Here is a 13,791-nt window from a genome sequence, read left to right on the forward strand (position 1 = left end):
GAGAAAAGAGTTGTTTCTTTTAAGTTCCTCCAAGTGGCTTTTATCTGGGAAATCTTTCCAAGTAGACCTCAAATTTATCATCTCGGTGTGCAGAAATATTTATCTGCATCAAATACCCTGGTTGGTTCGTATTTCCTTGTCTAACCGGGTCAATAGGAGGGTAATTTGTTCAAAAACATCTAGTTAAACGTAATTTTATTTATGAGAGAGAGGATGGCTAGGATCCAAGAATGAAACATAATAAACATATTAAAATTGTTTATTATTAAGAAACAATGATCTTTTCCTCAGCATTGGTTTTGCAGGCCTTGATGATGGCCCATCTTTAGGCTGCAGAGGTCCTGAGCAATGGCAACTCCAGCAACAGTTTTCATGTTCACGGGAGCACCCCTGTTTTGTGAAAACTAGAGAGGCAAACTGGCTCTTCCTAAAAAGAAAAAAATGAGTTACTGAAATGATATGTGTGCAGGCGACAAAATACTTTTCCCAGACAGCATTATTTTTAACCATAAAATTTATAGATAATCGTGCTCGGTCTCATTCACCTGGGTGTCTCGGCAGCTGGACTTCTTGGCATCCCGGATGTAGCATCCACACAGGTGTCTGTCCTGCATCATCCGGGATTCCGAGCAGTGTGGACCCAGCAGAAGTGACTGGGGCCTGATCTGTGTCTTGTCCTGGAATAAAGCAGAGCTGAATGCCCTCCCCTCATCGTATGTAGAGAACGCTCTCAGGCTTGAGACCTCACAGTGTGGAAATTGAACCTGTGACCAACTGAAACTTTGAGCATATCTGCCACACGTCTCTTCACTTGCTAATAAGGAAAATGATAATTTCTTTTCCAGGCCTTGTGAGGACTCAACCAACTGTCTGTACATAGCTGGAGCACAACAAATGTCCCCGTGCACCTCTTTCGGGAACCTCTTTTCTGTTCCCATCATCAAGATGTTCCGGGACCCGAGGGACCTTGTCAGTTCTCATTATGTCTCCGAAGATTTTCTAGAATATTTCTGTGTCTCTGCAGTCCTGAGGCCACTCTGACTTGACACCGTTCTTGACGACCCAACGTGGCTTCAGAGTTTGAACGTCTCTTCTGGGGAGGCGAGGCCCAGTGGGGAAGTCTCTCTGCCATTCTCTCTATGCCTTCAATCCTTGCCCCCTCTCCTCCCTCCGTGCTTGTCCTTAACCCCTGGGGAGTGTTCTGGCGATGGTTGTGGTCACTGTAGAGTTACAGGCATAGTAACACCAAAGGGCACCACTGTGCATGAGTCATGACCGGTAGGTAGGCTCTGGCCCTTCTGACTGTCAGAGAGTAGAAGCAGCTGTCCCTCGGCATCCGTAGGACCCACGACCTGGTTCTGCACACCGTCAGTGGGCCACTTTTCTAGACTCTTCCCCAGCAGCCGCACTGAAGGTCCTTTGTTTAGATCAAGCTGTGGTTCTGCTTTCACGATGGTCTTCTGAGACCACAGGGCCTCCCCAAACTGGACTTGCACATGTCTTTGTGCACTTCTACAGAGAGCATCTAGAACATTCATTGGCTTCTCAGAACCACCTGTTGCTTGTGAATAGAATATTTTTTGTGTACTCCCTTGGGGCCACCAGGAGTCTTGGCTTCCAGAGGACCTCCCAGGCCTGAAGACAGATAAAATAAAGGTTATACTCCCTGTGTTCAGGGACTGGGTGCTGAATGCCATTTGCTGGGTGCCACATGGTCACTCACTCCTAGGCTGAATTCTGCTAAAGATATGTCCCTTTCTACCATCTAGACAGCCCAGGCAGAGCACAGAGCAGGGAGCTAGGGATAGAGCAAGCAGCTGAGTCAGGTTTCACTCAGCATCCAGAGCCTGGACAGGAGAGGCTGTAGGTCTTGATATCTCCCTCAGCCCTGCCTTGGTGGAACCAAGGACTATGGTTCTTTGGTGGGGTCTCCCTGGGCTGCCAAATGAGGCCCAGTGCTGTGCAGCCTGTCACCTTTCACAGCCAAATGCCATCGGTCTCTGGAAGGTGTGGCCCGGTCACAGAGCTGACAAAGATGGGCATTGAAGGCAGGCAGGAAGCAGGTCTGTAATTACGGAGGCAACTGATATGCTGTTCCCAGGGGAATCACCTTTCAGCTTAGAGTGTCGTCGTCATTCATGAGCCCTGTTCTCGGTAACGAAGCGAAGCAGGCCGGTGTGGCTGGGTTTGAGATAGGACTTGTGGTCTTCTCTTTCTGTCCTCCCCCGACCCCTGCCTCTCACCGCCTCTCCCCAAACTCCAGACTGTCTTTTTTTTTTCTTTTTTTCAGAGCTGGGGACTGAACCCAGGGCCTTGCACTTGCTAGGCAAGCGCTCTACCATTGAGCCAAATCCCCATCCCCCAGACTGTCTTTTAAAACTAGGTTGAATATCGCTCTTTCGGGCAGCCTTCCAGGGTTGCTGTTCCCTAATATGCGGCTTGCTCTAACACAGATTTGCAGCTTCCGTGGGTAGCTCCTTCTGTTGTAGCTGGCCCTGCAGGACATTGGGAAGAGCTCAGAAGCTGGGATCTTCCAAATGTCCGTTCCACTGTTTGCACAGGGGTGACAGTAAATTCTAGCATCCACTCCTAGGCTCTGTGCGGAGACAGCCGCCTCTAGCTGTGTGAGAGCTTTAGTCTTGCCTCTTTTTCCTCAGAATACATACCCAGTGCTCACTGAGGGAACAGATGGATGGACACAGGGGTAGGTGGGAGGGTAGATGTTGAGTGTGGTGTGTAGTGCCTATATCTAGCCCAGCCCTGTTCAGCACACTTCTCTAAGAGATCCCAGCATCATTGATGAAGGCGAAGGCCAGCATAGGGGCCTGGGGCCTGACAGACATGGGGACCCTTCATGTCTTTGGACACTGCCTGTTGCTGTACTGAGGGAAGGTGAGGGTCCTTGCTCTAGTTGGCTCTTGGCCGACACCAGGATGAGAGCACTGTCAGCACTGGGATACTTGTCACTCAGCTTCTGGCATTGCTCACACACCCTATTCTCACTGGGTCACCTCAGCGTTGGGAGCCTGGGCCTCACTGTACGGTACTGTAGGTACAGGGAGGGGCTAAGCTAAGCGCAACACAGATGCACTGCTGCTGTATGGGTTTGGGGTTTGTTTATCATAAACGTAAATAGTAATTGCAAGCAGTGGAATTTCTGATTTATGGAAAATTCAACTATGAAACAAAACTCTAGTATTTCCTTTTGAATGTGGCCAGTGGGCTATGGGAAGCAGAGTGGTTGAGTATGAACCCGCCGTGACATCTTTAGACACAGGGAGAGGCGCTTTCTTCCCAGCTCACAGGGTTTCCCCTCCTGCCTAAGTCCGCATAGCCACTCCTGCTCACAATTTCATTGTAACGTGCTTATGAGTTTTATAGTTTTTTGTAATAAAAATATGTGTATTTAGTGAAATTAACTTGACAAATATGTTGTGATCCAAAGTTCTCTGTGTTCAGCGTTTTATCAAATATCAAATGAGATGGTTTTTTTGCAACTGATCAAAATTCTATAAATATAATAGAAATTTAAACGAATAATTAAAATAGAGGGGTACTAGGGATTTACTTGCCCTCCTGCAGGAGGGAATTCTTTTGCCAGTTTGCCACCCTGACTACATTCGCATCAGCCCGAGACCGTGTCATGCCTCTGTTACTGTCTCCTAATACACAGAGAAACTGTGTTCATGAGATACAAGGGGGGCATAAAGGAAGATACAGCGTTGACGCTCAATTCTTTCTGCCTCAACCCTTCCCAGCTGTATAGCAAATCACTCCAGACATTATTGCTAATGACCTGGAGTTGATTCGATCCAACCAATTGGTTGGATGCAAAATTAGCCGGATGGCTAAGAAAAATGACTTGTAGTCATTGCACACATTGATCTTTGAAAGTTCCAAGGAAGAGATTTGCCTGAAACTTAATCATGTCATTTTTATTCTCATATGATGTACCTTATTTTACCTAATGTGTTCTGAGAAAGTTAAAAAAAATCAAAATATTGTTAATGCATCTTGCAAATACAAAGTTTTTTTAAAAAGCATTTTCCTTATTTGTCTATTTTGTGGGGGGACATGATGTGTGTGTGTGTGTGTGTGTGTGTTTGTGTATTTAAACACATGTTGTTGGAGTTATAAATTAAGTCCATTTTGTTTGAAAATTTTGCTTACCTTTTATCTAACTTAGTCAATCCAAACCCGCTGTCAAGGTTGACAGCCAAAATCAGAGCAACTTTCAGTCAGAAAACATCAGACTCTGCTTTTTTTAAAAAAAAAAATGTTAACTTGTTTTTATTGACATGTGTGTATCCATGTGAATGCAGGGCCAGTGTGTGTGTGTGGGGGGTATCCATGGAGACCAGAAAAGGGCACAGGAGTCCCTGGAGTTGGGATTCTAGGCAGTTGTGAGCCACCTGACCTAGACTCTGGGATCTGAACTCGGGTCCTCTGGAAAAGCAAGAAGTGTCTATTTTGTGTGTCTGTGTGTGGCATGATGTGTGTGTGTCTCGGTCACTGAGTTACATTTCTACGCCCAGCAGCACGCGTCACTGAGACACTCTTGTATATGAGTCCTACCTCTGGTAGATGGTGAGGTACTGAGGCTTAAGAATTCCACTAGGCATGGGACCAGCCCTCAAAGAAGTGCTTGTTTGCGGGGAGGGCAGGATTCTGGGAACACTCTCTCCAGAAGCGTTTTCTCCTCAGCCTCCCTCCTTCTCCACCGGTTCTTTGCTTCCCTTTCTTTCATTCTCAGGGACAAGAACTATTTCCACTTCTCAGTAGGTTGCCTCTTCCAAATTTATGGCCACGTGCCACTTTGTGATGTAACCTTAGTTAGAAGGAAGTTGTTTGAAGCTGTGACTAAGAGGTCTTGAGTTGAAATCATAGTTACTTAGGGGGAGCTCAAAAATCCAATGGCTGGTGTCCTCCTAAGGAAAAAGGAGGAGCAGAAGAGACACACACAGGGAAGGCCAGGGGAAGATTGGGGACACAGCAGGGACAGCACAAGGACAGAGAGGGGTTGTCCTGCCACTTGACAAGGACTGGGACCACTAGAGCAGGAAGCCTTCCTCCACAGAGCCTGTGGTGTGTTGACTTTGTTGCTCTGGACTCTAGAATTGTGAGAGAACAAACTGTTGTTGGTTTATCCCCCTTGTTTGTGTGTGGTCCTTTGTCACAGCCTCTGTAGAGAAGGGGAGGATGCACAAGTGGTCATCCCTAAGTAGCCTCTAAGTCAGTTCTTTGACTGTCATTTGAATTTCTTGTTCGAGTCACATCCAATTAATAAGCACATCAGCCAGGCAGTGGTGGTGACACCTTCAATCCCAGTACTGGGAGGCAGAGACAAGTGGATTTTGTGAGTTCAAGGTTAGCCTGGTCTACAAAGTGAGTTCTAGGACAGCCAGAGCTACATAGAGAAACCCTGTCTGGTAAAACAAAACAAAACAAAGCAAAACAGGCACGATGTCTTATTTTCTTTTATGAATTTATAGTCTCTCTAAATGTATGTCGCTTTTTCTTCACCTTTACAGTCTGAGAGAGACTCTCAAATAGACAACAGAACCCCAAGGGGCTGGAGAGATGGCTCAACAGTTAAGAGCACTGGCTGCCCTTGTAGAGGACCTGGGTTGGGTTACCAACTACCTGTAACTTCAGTTACAGGAGGGCTAACACTCTCTTCTGGCTCCGGAGGGCATATATATATATATATATATATATATATATATATATATATATATATATATATTTAACATTTTAAAAAAGCATAAAAACTGAAATGACAAAGGATCCAGAGCAGAAGTTGGAGGGGCAGTGTGTGTTGTAGGGAAGAATCATAGAATCATTGGGTCTTCCAGCTCTAGAGGGTTCTGAAACTTCTCTCTCTCTCTCTCTCTCTCTCTCTCTCTCTCTCTCTCTCTCTCTCTCTCTCTCTCCCCAGCATTGTAACTCTGTACTATGTGGGAAATGGGAATGGTTTCTGTCTACAGAAATGGAGAACACAAGAGAGAGTAGTAAGACAGGAGGGAGGCCTGAGCACCTACAGGGATAAAAAGTTCCCAAAGAGAATGTTCCAGAATCCTGGCTTTCTCCCTCAAACCACCGCATTTCTGAGGACTGGCCTCCTTCCCAGCAGAATCCTTACTTCTCTGGCATCATGACTGCTGCTTTTAAATGATTAACTGGGTCTCACTGTAGTGCATTTGCCAAAGTGCAAAGGAAGAAAAAAAAAAGGATCTTGGAAATTTGGTCTTTTAATCGTTACTGCAGACTGGTTCTGGGAACTGAAGTACTCCATCTGCAAAAGGGTTTTGGAGAGCCAGTGGGAAGAAGGAAGGGTGGGCTTGTCAGGGCAAGAATCAGGCCTCAAATCCATTACTGCAGGGACCCACCATGCCCACCCACCCTGCCCCCCATGGCTGAGCAGCCTCTGGGCCGAGAGAAGCAGGCCCTGCTGCCATGTTTAACAAGCTTAGCTACTTTAAGTTCATTTCCAGACCCATCTGCACCACTCCTTTTTTTTAAATTTATTTTCTGGTTTTTGGCTGTTATCACAGGAAAAAAGAATTCCCTTTCCAAACAAGCAGCACTGGAAAAGGAGCCTCAGTTAAGGTCCTGCTTCTAATCTTCTGGAGGACAGCAGCCTTTTTCAGTCCTAGGCCTCTGGGTTCACCTTCCAGTGCCTGGTCCAAGGGTCCGGGAGGGAGCCCTTGCTCGTAAGTACATAATGGGGCCAAACTCCACATTGATGCCCTCCCTGACCCTCCAAACTCCAGTTTCCTTCAGTCCTTCCCATGTGTTTACATTATTTTTAGACTTGGGTGAGTGATATAAACCATACAATTTACAATATGGAATTCTTTCACAGATATAAACTTCCTGGCAGCAAGGGCGTTCCCCACGCTTGTCTTTTGTACACTGTTGCCGTTAGCAGAACAGAAGTTGGTGAGGACGTGAATTGACCCGCACATAAGCTATGGTCCCACCCTTAGCTGGTGCGTGCACCTGCATTCAGGGGCCCTCGGTGGTCAGAGGCATTGGGTCAGCTGGAACTGGAGCTCCATGGGGTTCTGAGCCACCTGAGGTGGATGCTGAGAACCTAACCCAGGTCTTCTGGAAGAGCGGGCATTGCTCTTAAGCACTGAACCTTAATTCCAGCCCCAAATGTTCGTTTCTGAGGTTAGGTGAAGCATGATAGGAGGTGGTTAGATACACAGGCCTCCAGATGCCCACTCTATCCTATCACAGGGAATTATACCACTATCCAGATGTTACCCCCAAAACTCCCAAAAAGGAGCTTGTATTAAAGAATCAACTGTCCCACCCCCTCTGAGAAAAGCTGTCCAGTGTCCCCTGTGTTGCCGGACTGCCACTGCGCTTGGCCATCCTGGGCCAGCGTCTTTTCTAGTTTTCCATTCTTCCCTATCTTTACATGGAGGTTAATTTCCTAACTCTTCCTCCTGCCCCTCTCCCAGGCGTCTTCGATGAGTTTGGGGGACAAAGCATCCCCTTCCCTTTCCTTCAAGGTACTCTTTATCTTGCCATTCCAGAAAAAATCTTTTCTGGCTAGGTAGAGCAAAGTTGGTTTTCCCTCTTGTCTTCTTCTTTTTTATGATTAAATTTTATTTTTATCTGTAAGTATGGCTGTGTATATGTACATGTGTGCATATGTGCACATGTATGTGCCCGCAGAAGCCAAGAGGGTGTCTGTCTTTCTGGGGACAGAATGACAGCTGCCTTTAGATGCTGGGAACTGAACTCAGGTCTTCCCGAAGAGCAGGAAGCATTATGAACCACAAAGCCCTCTCTACATTCTCCTCTTCAACTTGTGAAAATGATTCTGCTCCTGTAAAGCTGACCGAGCCCAAATCCAGCCCACCAGGTTCTAATACGCGTACCTCCATCCACAAAGCTGCTGGACCATTTGCCTCCATGCCAGTCTGGCTCCCTTGAATCTTCCTCTGGGTTCTCTGCTTAAATAAATGCCTTTCTATATTAGCTAAATGAGGTTGACCCTCTCAGCAAGGACTTGAGCACTAAGAGGACTTCCGTGTTTGCTGTGTGACTGCTTTCTCACAGTGAGGCCTGCATGCCTCACCCTTTTTGTGGACCTCTTGGTCACTGGCTTCTCCTATCTCCCTATCTAGATCGGCTCCCAATATAAAACACGTCACTCCTCTTCCACAGGCAGGCGATGGGAAGAGAAGTCGGGAGCACTGTAGAGATTAATCTTCATTGTCAGCTTGATTGCTTTGAGAAGCGTCTAAGAGATTAGTTACACACCCCTTGGAGGTGTCTGTGAAGACAGAAGGACTATGATGTGCGCAACTCTCCACCACAAATTGAGAGTTCTGGGCGGAACAAAGGGAACCGATGGAAAACTCCCTCTGGTGTCAGTCGATATTCTCTCCTTTCTTCCCAGGGGCCAACGTGAGCATCTCTATTCTACCGTGTCCTCCCTGCTATGAAGGACCAACACCTCAGACACTGTGACCCCCAAAATAGTCTTCCTCTATTGCAAAATAGTCAAAATAGTCTTACATGTAAACTGGTCTAATTCTAGGGCTAGAATTAGAACCAGTTAGGAGAGGCCATGTGGCTATTGGGAATTGTATGCTGGGTCCTCTGGAAGAGCAGCTGCTTGTCTGCTTAGCCACTTGGTCCCAAGCTGGTGGCACTATTTGGGTAGTTGTGGAACCTTTAGGCAGTAGTCTTGCTGGAGGATGTGGGGTGGGTCTTGAGGTTTTGTACTTGCACCCCATTTCGTGACCTCTTTTCTTCCTGACTACAGACCCAGTGTGATCCAGTGTTCATGTCCCTCCCGTGCTTTCTCCACTATAGAGGGCTGTAAGTCTTCTAACTGTGAGCCAAATAAGGCCTTCTTTCCAGTGGCCTGGCGTCAGGTGTTTGATTACAGCAGTAAGAAAGTAGCTGAGACACTCTCTCGTTTGCTCTTCTCAGTTATTTCCTCATACTGAGCAGAGACCGACTAACCCAACCATGTTTTGGCAAAGAGTCATCTGAGACCTGGCCCCCCTACCACCATGAAGGTCACCTATGTCCCCAAACCCTATGACAGGAGTGTTGTTACACTGAGCTCCCCTGGACTTATTTAGAGTATCAGCACCAACTAAGGATAGAATATTTAAAGGAAGAGTCTTCTAACAGAGGAAACCAGAACATTCTAGAAAAGTTAAATTAGATGTCATCTAGCCTGCGGGCTTCCTGTACTGAGGAGGTACTCAAACCCCAGCAGGAATGATGGGTATTCCTTCAGTTTGCTAAGGCCTGAGTTCTTGACTCTCCAAACATAACATTTAATATTCTTCTTACCTCAGTTGCTATGGTGACATTCTTTATCATCACCATCATCATTTCTTCCTCCTCCTCCTCCTCGTCCTTCATTTCTTCTGTGGGTGGGGGTGTTCTGCCTGCATATCTGTCTGTGTGTCGCATGCAGGCACTGCTCACAGAGGTCTGATGAGAGTATCAGATCCCCTAGGGCTAGTCCTAGAGACGGTTAGGAGCAGCCATGTGGGTGTTGGGAATCGAACCCTGGGTCCTCTGGAAGAGCAGCTGCTTGTCTACTGAGCCACTCTCAGCCCCACTGCTTGTTTTTCTTAATGAGCTTTCTTTGAATTACTTAACTTGGTGTTTTGGTTGTCTGAGACAGAGTCTCACCGTGTAGCTTGGCTGGCTTGGAGTTGCTGTGTACCCGCAGTTCACGGGAACTCGCAGTGGTCCTGTGTCTGCCTCCTGAGTGCTAGGGTCATAGCTGCTTCTCAGCGCATCTGGCTGCTCTGTGAACTTTCGAAAAGGGAGCTCTCAGTTACACAGAGGCTTCTCCAGCAAGGTATGAATGGACACTTCCATGGTGATGACTCTTCTGTCTGAGATATGATACACCTTTCCCTTTTTTCCCAGTTCCCCTCTGGCCTGGGAGTATTTTAAAGCTTTCTTCATACATTCTTTATACATTATCAGGGTTACAACCAGCCATTTCATGTTTTAGTAACCACTGATTCTAAGCTCTGTGCCTTCCAATGTCCTTATTTGTATGTGAGTATAAAGGGTGCCGTTTACAATATTCACTTAGGACTAGTTTCATTATTGGACTTTCTTACTGACAGCAGGTTTTAGCAGGCTCTCTTGGGATTTCATGATATGAAATCATTCTACTTCTAACCCATCAGAGTCTTGTCTCTGACACATCACATATAAAAGCCACTCACAGTGACATCACATTTTAAACTATTTGGAAGGTTAGGGAAACGGTTCCGTGGTTAAGAGTGCTCTGCTGGGTTAGAGTTAGGTTCCCTGCACCCAGGTTGGAGAGCTCACAACTGCCTGTAGCTGCAGGAGACCTGTTGCCCTCTCCTGGGCTTTGTAGGCACCAATAGACGTTCATACTTGTGTAGACGAAGACTCGTGCAATAACTAATAATTAAAGATATCGATTAGAAGGTGAAAGGGAGAAAAATTGAAAAACATGTACTTAATCTAGATATATGAACCTAGAATGAATGGAAATGCTATTAACTCAATAAAAAATGAAAATTAAGCAAAAGATCCAAATAGACGGCATTCCTCAAAGGAAATGTAACTGACCAGTAGGTATGTGATGAGAGAGAGTATCATTAACATTCATAGATCAGTGTTCTTAGCCATCAGGAAAATGCAAGTCAAAGTCACAATGAGATATTATCTCATCTTTACACTCAGAACCGCAGGGAGCAGCTAACATTGGCAAAAGTGTTGAGAAATCAAACTTCCACCTGCTGCTGGTAGTATTTTAAGTAGAACTGTTGGTTTGGAAACCCCTCTGACATTTCTCAAATATGTAAACAAGAGTTACTGCTTGACGACAATCCCTGGGTATCTACCTGAGAGAAGTTAGAGCATGTATTGAACTCAACCCTTGAACGTAGGTCTGCATCGTGCTGGGTGTGGTGGTGAACGTGCATAATCCTGGCACTTGGGAGGCTATGGCAAGGCGATAGAGGGTTCAAGGCCAGGCTAGGTCACATAGCAAGGCCAGATGGGATTCTGGAAGGAAGCTGTCCAAAAGCAAAAATAAAACGGGTAATGTTATTTGTCATAACCCCAAAATCCACCAGCTGGTGAACTGGTAAGTATAACGGGCTATACTTGCATGATGGCGTATTGCTCAGCAATAAAATAAATGCCCTGCCACAAGGTTGGCATGGCTAGACTGGAATACAGGATACGTCCCACATCGTAAGTGAAAGAGGCCATTCACAAATGAGCATGTGTCGTATGGCTCTATATAAATTAAGCATGTGGACATAGAGGCATGTTTGCCTAGAGGGGTAAAGGATGGGACATTGGTGGCAGGGGACAGGGCTAAATGGTGTCTTAATTTGGAGGGTAATAAAAATGCTCTTCTAAAGTTGAAGATCATGATGGATTCTGGATACACTGAATGCCCTTGAACTATGCATTTTAATGGGTGTAAATTGTTTAGTACAGGGTCATATCCTGGTAAAGCTGTTTAAAATCCTGCACGGGGAAATTAGGGTCCAGTTCTGAATCTCTGGTGTATTTGGCACCATAGTGAATAAAGTACAGAAGTAGAGAAGTCTAGGACCCCAGCTTGGGAGAGGGCACCAAATGCCAAGCTAAGAAAAATTTATCCGTGGTTGACATGGAGGTGGGTATTGTTGTCGTCTCCAGTTTCAGTGAGGGAGCTCTGCCACAGTTTGCTTAAGATCACACAGCTGGCAGAGTCAGCTAGTAGCAGGCATCAGACACCAGAGTCCTGCCTGTTAGGCAGTGGTGACTCCCGGGAGCACGGGGCTTGTGCTTTGAACCCACCATCTGGGAGCAATCATGTTTCCTGGACATGATTAAAGGGGTGTTCACTTAAACATCTCTCCCCTTCGCTGTGCCTGTGGCTGCAACCCCCGTGGGCTTCATTTTGGGGGTTGGTGGCAGTTTCTCAGGGTCCTGTGAAAGGAGTCACAGCTCATCAGTGGGAATCTTCTGGGGATTTACAAGCAGCATCTGGGCTCAGGTACTAGGGATCAAACTGCCCAGGGAAGCAAGGCCAGGGAGAGCATGTCAGACACAGGTAAAAACCATTGTGGCTTCCAAATATTTCACCTGTACTGTTCCATACGAAGACTTTTTAAAGACTTGAGATCTGGGTCAGAGTCTCATGGGCACCTGGACAGGGTGATTCCACATGCACTATATTTAAACTTAGATGTGGAGGTGCTTGTCCTCTCTCAATGGCAACGCACTCAGCTCTTAAAGAGGTCAGGGGAACTTGCTGCCTTGACTTGCTTTCATGCATGGACAGCTGATACTGGGTTGGACTAGGAACCCACTATGGCCGTAGAAGTGCCCCATAGAATAATGGGGGTTACCAATAATCACCAGATCTTTGTAGGACCTTGGTGGGCCTGCTTGTTCTGAGTCTCCCATTGTACATGAGCCCCTTTCTGTCAGCACAGAATGAGCCTCCACAGATCCTGAACCCTCCACCATCCTCCAACCAGAGAGCCCCGAGAGGCTGGATGGCATGGGGGGGACGGGAGGCAAAGAAATGGAAGGCACAGGGGATGTTAGCGAGGAACAGGACAGGGAGGTGTTGATTAGCTGGAAGACAAAGGTGAAATGTGAGAGGGACAAATGTGGAATTCAGGGTGCCTGGCATGCACAGGTAGGGGTGGGTGTAGGTGACCCCAGCCTGGTTCGTCTCAGCTAGTCCTGAGGCTTTGTCTCAGATCTCTCAGATTTCACCCCACCCTCTCCTCAGGGTTCACTGTCCTTGTTACCTGGGCTTCTATATCAGCTCTGCTACTCACTGCTTGTGAGCCCTGAGAGATTTGATTCCCTGAGCCTCTGTCCCCTTGACTAAAATGTAGGTTCAGGGACATGGCAGCTGCCCTATGGGACTGTGGCAAAGGTCAAATAAGCTGACTTCCAAAGCACTCAATGAAACAGTGCCTTGCTAGGTACTTAATAATTACATCTAGCCTTTCGATTATATCTAGCCTTAATTATCTAACCCAGTGGCATTTATAATATCTAGTTATCATTGTGATCCATTTCTAAACCATTTTCATCCTTCCAAACAGAATCACTGTTGCTACTAAACACCAGCCTATTCTCTCTGCCCGCTGTGTGCACTGCCCTCTAACCCGCCTGAGATTTGAGAGGTCAGAGTCCACTCCCTGGAGCCACACGGCCTCGGGCCCTGTCCTTTCAGCTCATTGCCCCAGGTGTGCTTCTGCCTCATGCCTGTGCCGTGAGGATGCCAGGTTTCAGGCTATTCCAAGAAGATGTCTCAGTGTGCTGGAGGTGGTCCCAGCAGTTTCTGGTGCCTGTTCAGTATTCAGGAAGATCCTTCCCATCGTGTTGGGAACTTATCTCTCTGACCTACCGTGAACACTGAGGAATTTCTAACCTCTGAGAACCTGTGGCTGAAGATGAAACGCAGAGAAAGCAGAAACAGGAGGCGTAGAGAAGTCACTGGAGGCCACCATTCAAACTTCCTCCTTTTACAAGTGGGGAAACTGAGGCCTGAGGGAGAGGGACCAGAATGACAGGCAGATCTGTAGCCAGGCATCTGTGCCCAAATGTCCAAATGGCCTCAGCTTGAAGCCTGAATTCTCCTCCACGGGCCTTTCCGAAGACTCATGCTCAACTGCCTTCTTTTCCCTTTAGGCAATCTGGGGACCTGTGCTGGTCAGGATTTTGTCAACGTGACATAAGGTCAAGTCATCTGGGAAAAGGGAATATCGCTTGAGAAAACTCCTCCCTAAGATT

The 13,791-nt window shown here is 46.8% G+C and overlaps 1 long non-coding RNA gene across 2 annotated transcripts in view; it reads right to left on the minus strand.

Moving 5' to 3' along the window:
* Nucleotides 1–243: 243 nt before the first annotated feature.
* Nucleotides 244–13,791, minus strand: part of LOC120103470 (uncharacterized) — a 54,016-nt gene continuing 40,468 nt past the window's right edge. For both annotated transcript variants that reach the window (XR_005505657.2, XR_010052464.1), the window contains 2 exons: nucleotides 546–1,635; nucleotides 244–427 (listed from right to left, as the gene is read on the minus strand). This is a non-coding gene — a long non-coding RNA (uncharacterized LOC120103470). The remainder of the gene's footprint in view (nucleotides 428–545; nucleotides 1,636–13,791) is intronic.

This window comes from Rattus norvegicus, chromosome 6 (assembly GCF_036323735.1).
Source record: "Rattus norvegicus strain BN/NHsdMcwi chromosome 6, GRCr8, whole genome shotgun sequence".
In the NCBI taxonomy this organism is placed as follows: Eukaryota; Metazoa; Chordata; class Mammalia; order Rodentia; family Muridae; genus Rattus; species Rattus norvegicus.